Source organism: Catharus ustulatus, chromosome 12 (genome assembly GCF_009819885.2).
Source record: "Catharus ustulatus isolate bCatUst1 chromosome 12, bCatUst1.pri.v2, whole genome shotgun sequence".
In the NCBI taxonomy this organism is placed as follows: Eukaryota; Metazoa; Chordata; class Aves; order Passeriformes; family Turdidae; genus Catharus; species Catharus ustulatus.
In genome coordinates, this window is record NC_046232.1 from 14,934,561 (window position 1) to 14,950,930 (window position 16,370).

General features: G+C 41.8%; 1 protein-coding gene across 12 annotated transcripts in view; it reads right to left on the reverse strand.

The window, feature by feature from the left end:
* AKAP13 (A-kinase anchoring protein 13) overlaps window positions 1-16,370 on the reverse strand; it is a 203,298-nt gene that overhangs the window by 167,384 nt on the left and 19,544 nt on the right. For all 12 annotated transcript variants that reach the window (XM_033070336.1, XM_033070327.1, XM_033070333.1 and 9 more), the window contains exon 2: window positions 16,027-16,081. The gene's annotated coding sequence lies outside the window, so the exon portion shown is untranslated. The remainder of the gene's footprint in view (window positions 1-16,026; window positions 16,082-16,370) is intronic.

Genomic DNA, 16,370 nt, shown 5'->3' on the forward strand with positions numbered 1-16,370 from the left:
CTAGGGGGTATGCATGTGATTAAGGAGGAATGGCAAAGGTGGGGTCAGCCACAGCAACAGAGAAAAAACGAAGTTTTTCCAGTGTTTCCAGAGGAGATAAACATCTACCTACTGAATTTTATTTATTTGAAGGTGAGAGGTTCTTTCTTTTGTGAGATGACATTAGGGTCAAAAGCAAGCATTAGGATCATTCAAGTCCTATGGCTTCTGTTAAAGGCTGAAAATTCCACCTTCACATTCCTCTCAAGCCCGTGACTTCAGGATTAGGCCCATTTCTAAACGCTTACAGGAGAAATTCAAAGTTGGAAACCAAGCCAAATAACCCCAAGGGATTTGCCTTCAGTAACTTTTCCACAGCTTGAACTACAGCTGTTTTCCTTTACAAATTCCACCTCACAACTGCCAGAGCACCAGGAGAGGAAAGCAGTGAAGTGCTATTGGAAACAAAACTCAACATGGAGATGCAGCAAAGGATCAAGTCCAGTTCTGCTGCAAGCAAGACTCCGACCACAAACACACTGATTTAGTTCCTGCTGTGCAAGAACACTTGAGGTTGGACTTTCTTTTTTCATCCTCAGGGGTACAGAATGAAATTATGAGCCAACCAGGACTAAAAGGTTTCTCTGCACTGCTGGAACAAGCAAATAATTTCTCTGACCTATTTTAAAATAAAACATGAGTCTCCACTGGAAGTAAAAACCAAGTTCTTTATTCAAATCTTGCATGCCCCACCTGACCATGATCTTGAAGCATCTCTGCCAGCCTCAACCATTCCTTAAGCAACTGAGGAAATGAAATACAAAACATTAAACAATGTGGAGGGTCAGATTTAAACCAACAAAGACAAGGAAATTACAAGTTAAGCTTCTTGCTCTGCCCTTGATTCACCTTGTTTTGTTCAGCTACTGCTCTGTTCCCAGACCCTTCCTCTCTCCCAATGCCAAGATCAACAGGACACAGCATGGTCTAAACATAGGTGGCATTGCCTCCTATCCATGTCTTGTTTGTCACCCAAAATCCCAATACAAGCACATCTGGTTTCTTACTTCAGGAGCCTTGCTGGAAATAACTGCTGCAGCACTGCTTGGCTGGAGGTCCAGATGTGCCCCTTCCTTGTGGTGGTGGGAACATTCTCTGGCCAACATCTCCAACACAAGGGGTTGCAGCAGCAGGACAAACCTCATATTCCACTATCATGCACAAAGAACAATAAAATGTGAATGATATTTATATTCCCAAGAAGAAAGATCACAAGCTGCAGAGGGAAAAAAGAAGCAATGCTGAAACTCTGGCAAGCCAACATCTTTCTGAAGTAGAACAAAATGCAATCTTTAAAATAAAGGCCTCCAAGATGGTTGTTTTTCTTCACTAACAGCACGTACTGTTTACAGTCATAGTCTCTGTTTGCAGCACTTCAGTAATGGATTAGAGAAGTTTCATAAACTTGTGCATTAAGACAGCATATATGTTACATAAAAGACAAAACAAGGGCTTACAAATTTGGGAAAGACTAAAAGCATCTTTTATTTTCCATACTCTATGGGACAGATCCAATATAGGACACAACTCCTTAATTGGGAAAAAAATGCACATGGCTCAAAGCCTACAGCTGTCTTCTGATCAGATGCAAATGATGAGTATCACAGGACTTCTACACAGGGTTTTAAAGAAGGGCCACACTACCAACCCACCACTGTATTTTAAAGGGATTCACAATATTACTCCATTGCTTTACATTTTCTTTCAGCAAGACAACTTCCTCATGGCACAGTGTAAAACTAAAACCTTAGATGAAAGACAAGAGCACCAATTTGGGGACTGGAGATGTGCAAAACATGCTGGTGAACTCCTTGGGAAGCATAACAGTGAAAAAAAGTCCACTTCAAGGATCCATCAGGTCTCTGTTTTGCTTTTCTTTTCTCAGTTTAATTTATTCACCAAAAGGATTTCTCAATGCTTTCCAGCTGTAATTCAAACTCTCTCCCATACTACTGGATCTCACTCTTCCAGGAATATCTCACAGTTCAGTCACTGGTAACAGGTCTTCAATCAAAAATCCTGGAGATGTCCTTTATTAGCAGTGCTATTTCCACAAGCATCCAGGGTGTTAACAAGCACCACATGCATAGGGATGAGGAGATGGAGGAAGTTCATAAAAAGGTTTGCTTACTATGAAAATCATCTTCAACTTCCCACGAGTATGGCTCCACAAACACTTGCAGTAAGGCAGGTTGTATTATTCTCTTCTCTCTTGCCCAATAGTTGCTATTACTGGATCTGGCATGGCAGCATGTGACAGAAAAATGCAGCTGCATTTTTGGCAAGAGCCTTGAGTCATGAACCAAAAGGCCCACAAAAAAGCAAAAGAAAAGAATGCAGATTCAGTTTTCTTTTTATTGTAAGCATGTGTCTCTACTGCATAGTCCTGATGCACACAAACAGAAATCATTTTGAAGTCCCTTTAGTCAGGTAAGTTGGGCTCCTTCTGCCCGAGGCCACTCAACAAAGAAAGAGAATGGAAAGATTGCCACTGACCACAGAGTGTCTGAGCCACACAACACAGCACGTGCCCAGATGTGCCTCTGAGCTGTGCTTTTCTACAAGTCTAGAGTGAAGGAGGGGGTTTTGGTGGCCTTGGTTCTTTTTGCAGAATTTCTCCCAAGCAGCTCAGCCTCATTCCCAAAGCCCAAGGCTGAGATCTTCCACAACACTGCCTTGCAGTAAAGCATCCCTCATCTGCCTGCTGCACTGCAAATGAAGTGTACAATGCAACACTTGGCCTAAAATGTGTCAAATTGCTCTGATTACCGAAATGACACTTTACCATGATCATTACTCTCAACTCTCATACCTGATCAAATGTTTTAACCTTTTTCCATTTTTAAATGAAAGCACCCCTTTTCCCAGACTGCTTGGAGTGGTATCATAAACAAGAGGCAGAAGGGAGCGTGAGAGCAATCTGGACTGTGGATGCAGAATAATGTCCCAGGACTTCTCTTTATCACCAGCTCATGGATTCTGTCAGCAAGAAGCCGTTCCCACACTACTTCATCTCTTCTGCCTGCAAGCAGCAGCCCAACTCTGAGCCAGCTCAACAAAATCAGGCTGGAGGAGAGCTATGGAAGGGGAAAATGAGGCACCAAGAATAACCCTTCAGTAAGAATAAACAGCAAAAGTCCACTGAAGTTTCCATCCTCTGAAGAGATTTTGTACTGGGTATATGGAATATGACAGGAATGAACACTAAAGGTGCACAGAGGCAAAATTGCACAATGCTGCCCAGGCACCTACCAAAAATGCTGGTCCTTCTCTGTCTAGCTGCTGCATTAACATATAACCACCTTAGAAAAATGATCTTTTATGTCCTATACTCCTCAAAAAAAAAGGTGAAAAGCCAGTAGCATCCTAGCTCTCACACCCAGCATCAGTCCTGTTAAAAACCAGCTTTGATCATTGCTGTATCAGCGCCCACAATGATTAACCACCAAAATAAGCACATGTGTTGCCTCTCAGGTACACTGTGTTCCCAGGGAAACGTTGTTGGTACAAGACAATACAAGGCAGAGGCGAGGACTGGAAGGAAAGTTCCCTAAGGCAGACAAAAAATCCTTAAGTGATTTTTGATAGAGAATTTTCCAGCTCTTTCTCAACTGGAGTGACAGGAGGAAAAAACCACTATGTATCATCCTGCACCTTCAGAGATCAAGGAGTGGAACATGAGCAGCAAGAGGAAAGTTTCTCAAATAAAGGTCACCAAATGCATCAGTTTAAATGGAAATGATGAGCATCCAGGTTGTTGGTGCTGAGGTAACAGTTACAGTAGGGTTGAGCAAGGTGTTCAACTCATGCAAAGAATTCAAAGAGTTTGCACAAACACAGCAAAGAAATGTGGGTATAACCCAACACAGACACAACCACAGGAGCTTAAGGAATGTACCTCAAAAAAGCATAGGCATCATTAAGTTTGTTTTGTAACTTTTGCTCAGTTTGAGGACCCAATTCTGTCTGATCTCCAGTGAGGGCGCTTCACATGAAGAGATTCCCACCTCCAACTCATCACTCTCCTAAAAGTACTGGAGAAGGTAGATGTTGGATCTCTGGTCTGATACAAGGTCTCTTCTGGGAGCAGAAACTCCCCTTTCCCGCATGAAAAGGCAACTCCCAGCAAATTAATTCCAACTCCCCTACCCTGCCGTATTGCATTTCAGGGCTTTGCTACTCCTGTGCATTCCAAGTCATGGACAAAGTCAGGAACCTCCACCAATGCTCAACCAGCCATGCTTAGGTTGGTTAAGTATTAAAACAGCACAGTACCTAAAAGTGCCCTCTCAGGCACTCTGTGCCAGGCAGCCTACAAACACCACTCAAAAACACTGCTGCATCTTGAAAGTCATTATAATCTTGCCAGTGTTCTTTACTACTCCTCAGACTCACTTTTCAGATGGTAAATTCCAGTAAGTTCTTCTATAACTTCCAGATTTCCATCCAGTTTAGCAGACTTAATAAATTTTGTATTATCTGTATCACCAAGCCAGCCTTACACAAACAAATACATCTAAATTAGACTTCAATCTGCAAATCTTCCTCCATGTGAATAGGAGCTCTGACTTTAGTGGGGCTACTCCCATCAAGGAAAGAGGGGTCTTCTCTTTTTACACTATGTAAACCATGAGAAGTAAATTCCTCCCACACAAAGCTCTCACATAATCCCTGCTGCATCTTGCTCCTGGCTCATAAGTTGAATATTCATCTCCACACAGCTTCAAAAGGTGTACACTCTTCAGCATCTGTCAGGCACTTTTTTCTTTTGTAAAATGAGAAATGTACAGTGAATTGAAAGACGTTTGGGTGGGTTTTTTTGCATTCCCTTGTAACAACAAGATTTATGTCCCTTGCAATTAAAAAAATTATAGTCCAAAAGCACTGCTAAAACCTTTAAAGGACTATATTTAGAGACCAACCTGGAAGATGACTCCTTACCACCATCTCCAACACTAATAATTCTTTCCAGCCTAGGGCTCTAGGTAATGATTGAGCATCAAGGTCATGTTCTTGCCTGGACAAGTTTATTTGCTGTGTATTTTTAGTAATGTACAGACCACACATCTTAAAAAGTCACAGCAGCACAGAAGCATAAAAGCTGACAGCAGTCAGGAAATAGCACCAACTTTTCCAGTATTGTCCATAAAAGTCTGCAAACATCATCCTACATTATTTAGGCACTATTAATGCCTAAAAATCCTACACCCCATCTATATGCCTGCAAGAGGACTTCTCACGTGGCACCACTTATCACACACAAAAAAAGGAACAATGCACACCAGAGTCATATTTGTACATGTCTTCCTAATCTACTATACAGGACCTGATCTTTAAAGTTGCACAAATGGTTCCAACGTTCTACATTAAAACAGGAAAGTCACCAAATGACACCAGTGACCTCCCAACACACTCTCCAACCCTGAGATGATGAAAATCTTGTTCATCTCTTTCCCCAGGGCTTGGGAAGAAGATGGCAGAGACAGCAAGCAGCAGCAGATGCAGAGCCCACACCCTTGTGATTTCACTGGAGAGGGAACAGGTTACATCATAAATCAACTTTGTCTTAGGAGGCCACATTGATAAATGTCACTCCAGAGCCTCCAAGTGAGTGACACCTCCACTATTTCATGGTGCAATCTGAATGTAAGTTTAGAAAAAACTACAGATGCAATCAATTCATGTGGACACCAATAAGTGAGCTCTATGGTTCTTACGTTCATCCCTTTTTCTTTCAGCTTTATACATTCAATTTAAAAGAGCAACCTATGCACAACTTTTCAACCTGTGCAGTATAGACAACAATAATCAGGCTCCCTAGATGCTTTGATTAATTGCCAGTAACTTATGCCTTCAAGTATCTGATGTTTAATTAAAAAACAAGGATTAAGCCAAATTGGTTTGTTAGTCAGACCAAGGTCAGCTGATGTAAACGGACTACAATCTTAACAGATTTTCCTTATTGCATTGTAAGGCTTGAGTACTTTGTTTCATTATGCAAATGTGCAGAGGTCATGACAGAGCCAGCCCTCAAATAAAAATTGTTCCAAGTCACTAAATGTATCCCAGGTTCTTGTAATTCCTCACGCAAATAAAGAGCAGTAAATGTTTATCCCTCTGTTTTCCCCAGCGTTACTGGTTTACGTTCCTGTAGCTGAGGCAACCACAGCACGCCAAGCAGCTTTCAGCCTTTCAGAAAGATTAACTTCTTAAACAGGCACAAACAGCCAAATTCAGCCCCAGCCAGCCAAGGTGAATGGCAGACACACAGCTCACACAGCAGGACCAGAGCACAGCACAGCACACCATGTGAAGACCTCATTGAGATCATCCCCCCAGCTAAAACTCCACTCATGGCAGGCCAGCTCTGAAGTTTTCAGATTACCCCAGGTTTGATTTGTTTGAAGGATGTCATCATCCCTTGCTAAATAAAATTCTGGAAAAAATGAAGTAAGAAAGAAAGGAGGTGGTAATGACTGCCTGGAAAGATGATGGAAAGGAGCACAGCAACAAGTGCAAAAGGCATCCAGAACAAAATTTTATTGCTGACAGCGTTCACGACACCTCACAGCAATGCCAGGATCAAGGTATACTTTAAATTTGCAAAAAATGCCAACTTTCCAGGTCCTGCTGCACAGTGACAAAGACAACAGCAATTCAAGTCTAGATCTTCCAATAGACTGCAACTCCAGAACTCCCAGGAATGAAATGTTGGGCACAACTGAACATAAATAAAAGCAACTCTTAGCTTTGTAACACATACATCAGTTGATATGCTAACCAAGTCTAACTAAAACTGTACAACCAACTTCCTCATTCCCTTTCTTCCTCTCCCATCCCTGGGAAAAGATGTGAAATACAAGTTATTGCTGCAGTAGGCAAATATTAATAGTGACTGAAACCACTTAACCATCTTTCTTCCTCCCCTTCCCCTCATTTTTATTTTAAGAAAACCCACAGAACCCCATCCCCCCCAAGAAGGATTCTAGCACAAGAGAATTTTTCATCCTCTGCTAGATTAAGTACAGACCTAATTTAGGATTTAAGTGCAACTCAATACACACTTTATTTCAAGCCATTAATATCCAAGATTAAGAGATGGTGACAGAACTGGCTGACAGGACAAGACAAAAAGAGAAACTAAATTCTTCCATACCATCCACGCCACGAGCTCACTGCACAGAGGCCACGGCAAGGAGCTGAACCCGAGTACGTGGCAGCTGATGGGGACTACTCAGGGATCTGCCAAACATTTCAGATTTCACAAGAAAAGCCCTGTGTTCCACAACTGAGCTCTACTCCTTTTCACTCAGCTCAAAGTGTGACCGACGGTAGGAGCCTGATCAAATTCCTTGCTTTAGCCACGCTTGAATTAAAGCCTTGGCTCAGCAGACCAAGTTACATGAGCTTTCCCTTGTTCAGAGTATACTGGCCATTAGTGCTGGTGCCAGCACTGCAGGTAACACCAGCAAGTCCCAGGGAGCTGCAGTTTGGTTACAGAGATTTCATCTCTTGGTGAAGCAGTTGGTATTTCTGCATCTCTTGTTAGACACTCCAGTGCTCTGTTCCCATCTGCCAATAACAAACTAAGCATCTGGAAAAATCCATTTCTTCAAATAACTAATCAAATCATGTTCACATGGGTGGGTTTCAGCTCTCTATGAAAGGAGAGAGAAAACTCAAGTGCCTCACAAAGGCAGCAGTTGCCATTACAGCATGATTCCTCAGAAGGAGCACTGCCCCTGCCCACAACAGCCACATCAGCTCCCAAGGAACCTTCCCCCAGCTCTCCTGGAAAAGCACCTTCTCACTGTGTCCCTGTCACAGAGCACCTGCACACACATCCATCTGCAGCCCCAGTCCAAGTCTGGCTCCTGCCCCTGAACTCTTCTTCAGCTCCAGGGATCCCCATGATCACCATGGGGAGAATAGCATCTAAAGCTCAGCCAGCTCCTCTGTGGGGAAGGAAACAAATCAAAGTCCAGTTTCCCTAAAGGGAACCTGTCAGACCTCTGTGCAGGGCTTGGGAGAGACAAGGAAGGAAAGAGAGGAAGAAAAGATTCTGTTTGCTGCCAGGAACCAGAGCCCAACCTCATGGGTGTGGGGAAGAACATACCTGGAACAAGCCATGGGGTAATAACCTTCAAAGGGGCATCTCTGGAAGAGATCATAGAATAGTCCCAGCCATGGGCAGGAACATCTGTCACTAGATCTGGTTGCTCCAAGCCCTCTCCACCCTGATTTTGAACACTTGTGGAGCAGAACTGCTTGCTTCTCGAGGGACAGACTCACAAATCTGTGACAGGAAGGTGGACAAATGAAAGGCTGATGGTTTGGCTCAAATGGGAGGAGTGAGCAAACAAGGAGAAAAGGAAGAGCCTGTGTGACTCTGCCAAGTGTTCATGCAGAAGGAGCGTGGAAAACTCCACTTTTAAGAGCATGCACACACAAATGCAATATTTTACAATCCTACAGCACTTTTAAAGTGCTCCAAGCGTTTCATAATTGTTAATTAAGCAACAGTGCTCACAAATCAGAAGCATAAGACTGAGACATAGCTATGTCAATTTTTAACAATATGACAGCTATCATGGTTTAACCCCAGGCAGCAACTCAGACCCATACAACCACTCGCTGACTCTGCAACAGCACGATGGGGGAGAGAACTGGAAGGGTAAAAGTGAGAAAACTCATGCATTGAGTTTAAAAACAGGTTCATAGGTAAAGCACAAGCTGCACACAAGCAAAGCAAGACAAGGAATTCACTCCCCAGTTCCCACAGGCAGGCAGGTGTTCAGCCATCTCCAGGAAAGCAGGGCTCCATCACATGATGATGATGATGATGATGTGGGAAGACAAACACCATCTCTTTAAACATCCCCCTCCCCCTGCTTCCCCTGGCTCCATACACTGACCATGCCTCCATATGGTCTGGAATATCCCTTGGGCCATCTGAGGTCAGCTGCGCTGGCTGCATCCCCTCCAGCTCCTTGTGCCCCAGTCCTGCTCACAGGTGGGATGGGTGAGAAGCAGGAAAGGCCTTGGCTGTGTGTAAACTCTGCTCAGCAGTACCCAAAACATCCCTGAGTTATCAACAGCTTCCAGAGCAAATCAAAACCACAGCCTCATATTAGCTACTATACAAAAAATTAACTCCACACCAGCCAAAACACACTCAGTAACTTAGGGAATAAAAGCTACTTTAAGCAGTCACATACCCCCACTCCTCCTGGCTGCAGAGCAGCGCTCTCTGAAAGAGGCTGGTGTTGAGGGTTTGAATCCAGACTCCTGTTTGATGAGGGTCTGAATCCAGAGTGCTGTTTCAGAGCTGCCCCATGCCTCGCACACCGCCAGCGATCCCATCCCACTCCCTAAGTCATTCCTTGATCGCCAGCCAAGCCCCACGCAGAGGTAATCTCACCAAAGTAACACCGCTATGTGCCTGCAAATTGTGATTTTGTGCTTGACTTGTGTTATCTGCCTCCTCTTGCACTTTGGCTGCACAAATTATCTTCAGCAACTTCATCTGAAGGCTCATGTTTTACAGTACTGATTTCCCTTAAAAGTATATTTTTTTTAAACTTGCTTTTTTATTAGTTCAACCACATGTGCCAAGTTTTCAACAGACGACTTCTTTCTCAGCTGCCTAATTTCAAATTCACCTTTACATACAGCTTAAAAGGGGGCAAAAAGTCATCACAAGTAAGTGGGATGTGATGCTTAACATCAAGGCTTATGCAAATACACTTTAACAGTATCAGTTGAGGGTCAAGAACTGTGAATTTACTCTGCAACACAGGAGAATTAAGAAAGAAAAAGGATGAAATCCAGCCAGAACTTGGAAACATGTATACTCCTGATTAATACAAGGCTACTAGGAAAAAGCAGATGTGAAGTCACACCTTGTTTTATTCAAGGGAAAAGCCAAAGTGTACAAGAGGCAAAAAGAACTTATTCTATGCAGTGGCAGACTCTGAAATACAGCAATATTACTCCTTCAACATTAATAAAACATGTTGTATACAGAGCTTTTTTCTTTTCAGTCCTTGAAATCCTGCCAAGTCATAAGCTTTTTATGGGAACATTGAAATGAATGTTGATCAGAGCCATACCCGTAACAGTTTTAAATTTTACCACCACTTAGAGGCAAGGGCTTCCCCCCAGTCCCTCACACATCTGTAAATCTGTACATTTTTGAAAAGCCTGACGAACTAAAAAAACTCATACACCCTCCATCTATGAAGATACTAAATTCCCTCTTGGATTACCAGCTGAACTCAGGCCTTGAAAGGATTGTGAACTCCTCCACTCTTTAAAATGAACCTCCTCAAAGGCAAAATTTTACATTTTATATACAAAAAAGAATGGTTACTTGGTAAGTGAAATTACAGCACCAGAGGTCACCTCATTACCAAGAACAATATATTCTTTTCCCCATTCCTTCCTATATTCATCAGCATCTGTTTTTTCCAAGGCCTAAGCTTTATTTTCAAAAGGTTAACACTGGCTCATAAAAACACAATTAATTTGGAAGTACAAGGCTCTTGGCATCCAGACAAGTAGTTGATCATGTAGTTGTCGCATCTAATGTGATAGAGCTTCAACTGAGTTGGAAAACTTCAGAAAATACAGGGCTTCTTCCTATCTAATTAACACATCAACGAAATTTAACAGCCTGGCACGGAAATTTCTTTCCAGCATTATATTTTTGAAATAACTCATCTACTCCCACAGTCTACAAGACCATTTACAACATTCTAAACAGTAATTTACCCTTTCCAGCTTAAAGACTTCAATTTGGAATTCTCTATATCAAACCAACCAGGGTGGAAAAGATGCTGCACCAAAAGACTGCACAATGCTCTGTCTACTCACCCTGCATGCTTTTACATCTATTTTGTAATTGCAGCACTAAAATCAGTGTCCATTGCAATATCTATCAATTTTATCACTGATATAAATTTTAAAAGGTATTAATTAGGTGCACAATGCTTTAAATTTAACAGGGAAATGGACAAAAAAAACCACAGGCTACATCCAAGTAGGTCTGTCTCTCAGGTCCCCGGGCTGGGAACTTGTGTTGTTTGTATACTATCTTGATTTATGTTTATTTAAATAATGCCAAATATTAGTTTTAAATTTACAGTGATTGGTTTATAAGATGCCTCCAATCCTATCAGGATAAAGAGCTTACACTAAACAAAACAGTTTGTTTACACTAGTAATACATCTCATAGGAAATACTCAGAATCCCACATGTTCAAAGCAGGACAAAATTACAGCCTAACTTTCCACAGAGGGCTGCTATCCCCTGCTACCAAGAGGCCAGAAGGACCACATGCAGATCACAAGGTCTCAAAGTTCCAGTCAGGAGAGGCTGGCCTGCAGAGCCTCAGTAGAACTGAAAGTGAGTTTTAATGCTGCTTTAAAATAACCATTCACACATGCAAACTAATTACTGGTGCAGGTACTTAAGTGTGAAAGCAAAGGCAGAGCAACACCTTGTCCTTCTTTGAGGAACATTAAGTATTTACACATTCCTATAAAGATGCCTCTGCATATCCAAGTCCTGTATTTTGTACTTTAGAATGTGTTTGTACAAGGACCAGCAGAGCAAAGCCCTCCTCTACAGCTGATGCTCTTTTGTGCTGGGATCACAAACTGAAAGTGGATGAGAGAAAGACTTAAAAATCACAGATCCTTAGTGAAATCTCCTCAGCACACTTTACAACCTCTTGTGTCCAGTGGCTGCACAAATTTTCTCCTCTATCTGTAGACTGACAAAATATTCCCCCAGTTTGAACATAAATGACAGCAAGACAGTTTTGAAGGGGAAAGAAGGAGAAAGGCAGAAAGGAGAAGGAGAAAGGCACTCAAAACTCTAACGATTATTTATGAACAAGTTGAAGCCCTATAAACTTGGCTACTGAAGAAAGACAATCCTCTCTAGCTTATGCCAAGTGGGTCAGACAGAGGAAGAACCTCAGCAGTCTTCAAAGTCGAAGCAGATGGGGAAGTGAGTAAGTGCCCATGTGAGCAAAGAGGAAACAAGATTTATCCATTTTAGCTTGTTCAGAGCTTCAGTTTTCTAGATACCATTGACTGACACAAGCATGGGAGCTCACTTCTGTAACAAGTATTAGAACTGCAGAGCAATTACTTGAGACTGCTACAGATGCATAAAAATAAAGTCAGAGTGCGTGCAGATTGAGGATGTTGCTTAGCTCAGTTGGAGGGAATCAGGTGAAGTGGAAGAAAGGTGCTGAGAGGCAGAGAATGGGAGAAATGTTTCTTGCTTTGTAGCTATGAAAATACCTCTTGGGATTCTTTATCATTAGTATTTCAGTATCAGAGATATAAATATTTATATAGCTGTAAAGTAGGTTCCACTTTAGAGTTAACTGTAGTTCTAATTAGTGTGTTTAAAAAAATACATAAGCTTGCAAGTAAATTTTTTACCCTTTTTTAAATAAAAAAGCATCAGTCCACACATGCCACAGAATGACCATACATCAAATTCCTTAAAAAGTTGAAGCTGACCTCTTGGTCCTTTCTCAGGCTTTACATCGCCAGACAAGATCTGGGCCAAGACCATTTCCATACACAGGGATGCATCTCTGTCTCAGGCTAACCTCATCATCCAAGTGGTGAAACCTAAAACCAGCTAATCTCCCCCAGGGTCATGCTTGTGGAGCTGGGAATCCCTCCATCTGCCTCAGCAATATAAAAACATCACTGCCTGCAAAATAAACAGCACATGAACCACAGAACAATTGCCCCTCCAGTCAATTCTTTTCATGCCACCCACTAAGGGCTAGTAATTTTTTAAGACATCCTTCCCTCTAAAAAAAACTTCATACTTTGAAGAAAGACTTTGTGCAAGCTGACAACATACAACTTCTTTCCAATCCATCCAAAGGAAGGACTCCCTCTCCAAATTCCTGAGAGTTTTGTAATCAGAGCAGAGCTTGAAAGACCACAGAAATACTCTGAATCAAGAACTTTTCAAGTGAGCTGGGAACAGTGGAAGAAGCAGTATTCAGTGCTAAAGCCTGCTAGGGACACACAGAAAGCCAAGGACATGCTGAGGAGATGCTCATCTTCCAAAGAAAATACTGCTAAGAGAAACAGGCATCCTTCCACCACTTATTTTAGGAGGTGGCTGCTGAGCTGCATCAACTATTCCACTGGTGTCTCCATGAGTGTTTTTTCATCCAAGACTTCTGCTGGAAGAGCCAGAGCTGCAAAACTTGTAAGAAAACTCAACAGGAAGAGGCACTGAGGGGCTGAACAATACCAACCCACTTTGGATACACACATCTTCACTTATGCAAACTCAAGTGATCCAATATCTAGGGTGGGTCATGTGGAGCACAGTCAAGAAAGAAATATGTATATTAAATCTTTGCTTGTTTTTCTATGTGTGTAACTATACATCAAGAAATTTGCTAAAATGAGAGGAGGGAGGCTGTGCTGTAAGTAACAGCAAGCAAGGGGAACTTCAAACTGCAATCACTTTAGCTTTTTTTCCTATAATTTTTTCCTGTTATTAGTTATCATCCATGCCGAAAAGTAAACTACCTTGTTTAGGTAACTTTTTACTGTGACAACTTATCCCTTTTAGCAAATATATCATCATTCTCACAGCAACTTTAGATGCTTTAAGATGCAAAGTGAGGATTCCCCCAAATCCCTCTCCCCACTAAAAAGATCCAAACATGTTAACCATGAAAGGACCATGTAAAGTTGCATTTGCTGAAGGCAAACCTTTTCTCTGCACACTGGTGCAGTAGGGGGAGAAAAAAAAATATATATACAAGGTAAACTCATCCTGGCTTTTCAACAACATCTGCACAAAAAGGATTTTTTTTAATAATGTGACATGGGTTGACCTGGGTTAACACTGCAGTGTGGGGAGTTGAAAAGGGATCACCTGATGAAACAGAAACACCTCCCTCCAAACTATATTGCAGGAATTCCAGCCAAGCACCCCAACCACAGCAAACAGAAAGAGCCTTCTGGAACAGCACACGTTCTGTGTCAGCAAAGCAGCACTAACACAAAACTCAATTCAAATAAAGGAGCACTGACCCTTCAGCAGGGAAAGGGTAGGGCTTCATCAGGCTCCTACCACACCAAAGACCACCAAAGATACTCCAACCACAGCAAAAAAATTATTATATCAAAAGGAGGAAAACAATGTCAGCCTTGTACATGTTTTGTTGCTGAATAATGACAGTGTTTACCTTCCCAGCCTAACACATTACTGCTCTGGACCCAACTTGAAAACAGTACAAGGCAGAATTAATTATGTCCTTTCCTCCTAACTACCATTCCCTGGTTATTTATTAGCTCAGTCTGCACATATTCATAGATGTGTCTAATATACAAAATTAAAAGGACTTAAAACTGATGCCTAAATACTTCCCTCATTTGCAGAGTCCTCTTCATCCTCTGGACAGGCAGTGGCATAAATAAATACAGCCTCAGGCTGCAAATTAGTCACTGCTCAAGCAGTTGAGTGAGACATGGGGGAACCTCAAGCACACTGCACTGGCATGTCTCAGGAGCAATGCAGTGCTGGATCCCAAGCAATAATCTATCTCTGCCATGTTCTCAGAGGACCGAGAAAGTCCTGCTAAGGACTTTTCCATCTCTGCTGGCTCACTCACAGTTTGGAGTCCACCAACCCAGTTCCTGTGTGTTTTGGGAAAAGACAAATACTCAGAGTTCAGCAACCTGGCAAAGGAACGGCAGATAGATAAACTCTGATCAGCTGCCTAAAAGGAAAACTAAAGGGAACTCAAAAAACTCTCTGAAGTTGCCTGTCTTCACTCTCCTAAAGTCCTCCCTGAAGAGGGTCAAATACCAGAGAAAAGCAGATTGGAGAAGACTTCAGGTTTAAGACAATCAATTTTATTTCACCAAGGTCCCTCATCTCATTGAGAAAAGCTGCTGTGCTGACCATTCACTGGAAGGAGATCCAAAGGAAGAGAGGGTGAGTACTGCAGAAAGCAGAGACAGGAGATAAAAGCAAAGCCTTTCACAGACACTTTACAAAGAGTAGCAGCATTTTTGTCAGGGTAGATGTTAGGATACTATATTCCCACGTGAACACTGCAGTTGCTTTTGGCCTCAGCCAGAATAAACAAGCAACTCCAACTAACACATCAAATTAGCTGTATATTTAGAGATTAACTTCTTGTCTTGTATCAGAGGTCAGTCAAGTCTTCTCTCCACCACAAAGGAAAACACAGTCCATATTTTGGTACTGCAGCACATTTAGTTCTTTCACCCACCATCTATGGCATGGATTTGTGCTCAGAACACCCCAAAGATATTTAGGAATAGACAAGACCAGGTACTTTCAATCAACACTCAGAAATCCTGTCCATCACCAACTACGTAGAATCTGCACTTTAGAGGTGTAGATGGGGGTTCAAGAGATCAAAGGTGGGGGTGTTAAATTTGTTCATGTTCATCTTTTGAGCTATAAAAAAAATAAAGTTCTTGAGCTTTTTATGATTTCTCCATATCAGAAGCTCCTGCCTGAGGGAAAGAGGGGAGAGAGCGGGATGGAAGAACAGCAACTGTAGCTAAAAACCTGGAAGCATGATGGTTGCATTTCATAACAAAATGATATTAAATGATAGCAACAAGTTTATTTTCCAGTGGGGAAAAAATGCAGAGAATCTCTTGAAAAAAAATTCTAAATTGACAAGATTATGCAGTAATATGCAGATATAACCTGTATTTCATTATTCTGCACCACGTCCACTTCATCTGATTAAATGAATAAATGAGGTCCTTATGTCATACTAGAGGCATTACTCCTACTTTTGTTTACAACATCTTTCTAGCCTTTAACCACAGCACACGCAGCACAGCTGGCTGGCAGCTCAACATTACAACCCAACATGCAAAAGCATTTAAGATAGGGGAAGTGATTCTAAAAAAATCCACAGGAAAAAATCTTGCTTCACTTACCTAAGCAAATTTGTCATTAGAGAGTTTTCCAGTAATAAAATCCAGGGAAAAAAGCCTGAAAAAAACACAGAACAAGGCAAACTTTTAGTACATAGGATATTAATCTTACTCATATTTTTTTCTTGGAAATTGGAAAAGTCAGCAATTTAAAGAAAAAGTAAATTCACTCCATTAGTTGCCTTTCTGATAGTTATTTGTTACAAAAAGGTCCTCCTCAGACAGCGAATGTATCAAAAACAATAGGACAGATTTTTCACTACTGCTGCCAGCATTATACCAGTGCAATTCCCCAAATGTCAATCACGTTGGGCTGCAATAAAACCAGTGTTATCCAGCAGACAAGT